Below are 3,655 nucleotides of genomic sequence, written 5' to 3'. Positions count from 1 at the left end.
TCCACAGCTTGTAACATATAATGGTCCCGAATCTGACCTGAAGGGTTTCGGGCTGAGTTCACTGGCATGCATGTATGAGAGCATGCACGGTGCAAAGTGCACATGCTGTCCAAAACCGCCCACTTTATTCTAGCTGACTTTTACTCACTCTGTGTTTTTGTCCAGCTTCTCCCCACTCCACTGGCCACAGCCAGCCAGGCAGAACCAGTCTCATGCAGGCAGTACATTATTTCTACAGTACCAGGAAACTTACACTCAGGAAAATCACCCTCTCCCAGCTACACCTACCGTTTCAGGAAACCCATTGTTTCTGCAATTCTGAGAAATGTGTTTTTCCTAACAAATTTAGAGACTTTTTGTTAACTGAAAATGTATTTTAAAATACTTAATTATTTTTATTTTATGTGTATGCGTGTATTGCGCACATATGTCAGTAGGTGCACCTGTGTTGTGCAGTGTCCAAGGAGGTCAGAAGAGGATCCCCTGGAACTGGATTTGTGGATGGTTGTTAGCCACCATGTGGGTACTGGGAGTCGAACTTGGGTTCTCTGCAAGAGCACCTTTTAACCACTGAGCCATCTCTGCAGCCCAGTCTGAAAACATTTTTGTTAACTGACCTGCCCCTGGTGCGGTGTAACTATGGCCCACAGAGATACTGTGGGTTCATTACGCATTTGACTTGGAGTTAATTTTTGGTGGCTGTGTATTCAGAAGCCTTTAACTATTGCTAAATTTTCCACAACCCTCACATTCTGTTGTGGGACCTCATGTGGGGTCATGACCCACACACTTCCCCCAGAAACCAAACAGAAAGCTGTGATTTATTCAGCGCCATTCCTGCAATTGGTGCTTATTTGGGGCCAGTGGCTGGTAGAATTAGAAGTTGTGCTGTGATTGTCAGGAATTGCAGTTGCACTACAAGCACTCCACGGGGCTTTTCTATAGAAGGAGTTTGCCTGTCTTGGGTGCTTTTATGTTAGCTGGTTCTCTCCTGGCACACTGCTCCCTAGCCTTGCAGCATGAAGTCCTAATAAAACTTTCTCCCATGGCGTCTCTTTGCCCAGCTGTGGTCTTTGAGGTGAAGAAAGGCTCTGGCACCTGCAGCTAGGAGGTTGGTGAAGAGTCCCAGAGGGCTAAGGAATCAAGTTCAGTCATGTTATGGGAAAAGCAGAGACCAACAGCCAAAGTCAGGTGAGGAGAGGAAGTTTAATTTGACGCTAGCTGGACTGACACCAGGAATAAAGGAGTCAGACCTCGTGTTCATGTTTTGGGGCCTTTTATACTCCTGTCGGGGAAATACAAACAAAAGGCAGACAGCACAGAGGTGGCAATTAAGTAAAAGGTGCATGTGATAATTAAGCACGGTAGCTTAAGGCCACAAAGTTTACAGGAATGCGAAAACTGTGGAAAACAAAGACTGCCATCCTGGGCAACCACAGGGGGCAGGATGGGAGGCTCCAGCTCACCTCCCTGTTACCTGTCTCTTAAGTGTTTTCCCCATTGTAAAGTTCTTAATTACCATCACATTGCAAAAGCTTTCCATCTCCACAATAGCAACACTGCGGGGCACAGACCTGAGCCCTGTCCCCAGGCCGGCCCCACAAGCACCATGGAGCATTGGGGGGCAAGATGACCCGAAGAGCTGAGAAGATGAGGGGCTGTGAGAGCTGAGACTAAGCAGGGGTAAGCTCGAGAGAAGCTGCCTCGGGTGAAAAGCTGAGTCCCCGACAACGAGGTGAGTGGGGAGGGCTTCAGAGCGGTGACTCCAGCTGCTGGTGTCGAACCTTACACCCGGACGTCAAGATCAACAGCCTCCAGCTCTGCAAAGCTTGGAGCTGCAAGCTTCTAATTCTCAGACTAGCTAGCGCCGTAAACTACTGGGTTTGGAAACAGCCTGTGAGCCTCAGGGACAAGGAGCCTCCACCGCCTCTTGCCCATGGGTGATTTCTATTAGAGCAAAAGACATACTCCGACCGCCTGCAGGCACCAGCAAGTGCGGTTACATTGCCCCTCCCTGAACAGGAAAGGGACTAGGACACACACACACACACATACACACACACACACACACACACACGTAAAAAAATAATCAGAGAGGAGGAGACTGAAAGGAGGAGCCACGGTGGCTGGAAGGCTTTGAGAGGACCCCCAGGAGAACTGGGGACTTGACTGTTGCTAGAGTGCTTGTCTGGCAGGCAGGAAGCCCTGTTCCACCCCTGCCCCGCATAAAACCAGGCTGGGCGCACACACCCGAAACCCCAGAATTCGGGAGGCAGAGGCCGAAGGATCAGAAGTTCAAAGTCACCCTCAGCTACAATAGTGAGTTGGAGACCAGCCTGGGCCTTACTGTTAGAAGTCAGCTGAGGGGAGGGAGTGAGGGCAAAGGTCAGAGGGAGGGAAGGAAAAACATTCTCAACTCCTGCAATGTGTCAAAACAAGGCCATACACCAAAAAAATTAGACTACAGGCCAGTCAAGGCCATCAGTTAGACAAGGACATCTCGTTTTAGGTATCTCCTGCCTGGGGCCCTGAGGAGGACAAAAGATAAAGTGTGGGAAGAGGGGACCAAAGGCGAAAAAGACCTGGGGACCGTATGAAGGGACTGGCCCAGAAGTCACCTCGGGTGACCTACCAGCTCTGGAGACCCCACCCAGCAGGGTGGTTTTTTGAGACAGGGTCCCCCTGTAGCCACAGCTAGCCTCAATATCACACCACACCCAACCTAAGCTTCTGCTCTTCAGCCGGCCTCAGGGAAAGCCTGCTTTCACACTTTCCTGAGTCTCTGCTTAATCCTTCCCTCTACAATCGGGGCCCAGGCTCTTACCATGTGAAACCCTGTCTCTAAATAAATAGACAGCAGGGGAATTAAATCAGGGGAGACCTGGGTGACTCCGAGATCAGGGGTCCTGGTGATAGCCAAGGAAGTCCCCCAGTACTGCAAGGTGTCTGGCTCTAGTATGCTCCTTTGTCTGCTTATGTGTAGGTGTGAACCCTGTGCTGATCATTTAGGGCTAGTGCAGGAGCTTTTTGGTCTGTCTCAGTGTCAAAGGACCTCAAATTTCATGCTACAAGGATGGTTAGGGTTCTGGCCTCCCTCTGGCCTCTCTGACAGAGGGGCTGAGAATGCAGGGGACTGCCTGAGAGCCCCAGATCCTGCCTCCACATGGTGGTGAGCTTCCCCTAATTGTGACATACCCATCCCTCTGCCTGGGATTTTATGAGGCCCCCTCCGTGGCCCTAGAGCAGATCTGGCTTTGGTAGGCTAAGGCTGAGACCCTAGCAGACAACCTGAGAGGGTGGACTGCCTGAGAGCGCCCAGATCCTGCCTCCATGTGGTGGAAGCCTGAGTGTACATGACTGGAGCCTGAATTAGGCTTCAGTGGGTACTCCTGAATACCTGATCTGAAGCCATCAGTTCCCTCCAAATTAAACCTGAGAGAACCTGAACCCTGTACCAACCAACTTTACATAACCAATAAAGAAATGATCTAGGCACCCCAATAATACAAACAGAAGCATACTTCAACTGAATTCTCATATCAGAATCATAAACAACAGAAGAAATTCACATGCCAAAATCACAACGAAAGAATAATAAAACGGAAAGCCAAAACACTATGTCCCCACCAAACTCCACCAGTCCCATAGAAGAGTT

The sequence above is a fragment of the Nannospalax galili genome, unplaced genomic scaffold (assembly GCF_000622305.1).
Source record: "Nannospalax galili isolate Female #2095 unplaced genomic scaffold, S.galili_v1.0 scaffold1250, whole genome shotgun sequence".
Lineage (NCBI taxonomy): Eukaryota > Metazoa > Chordata > Mammalia > Rodentia > Spalacidae > Nannospalax > Nannospalax galili.
The sequence above is the reverse complement of the archived record's forward strand: the minus strand, read 5'-3'. Positions refer to the sequence as shown.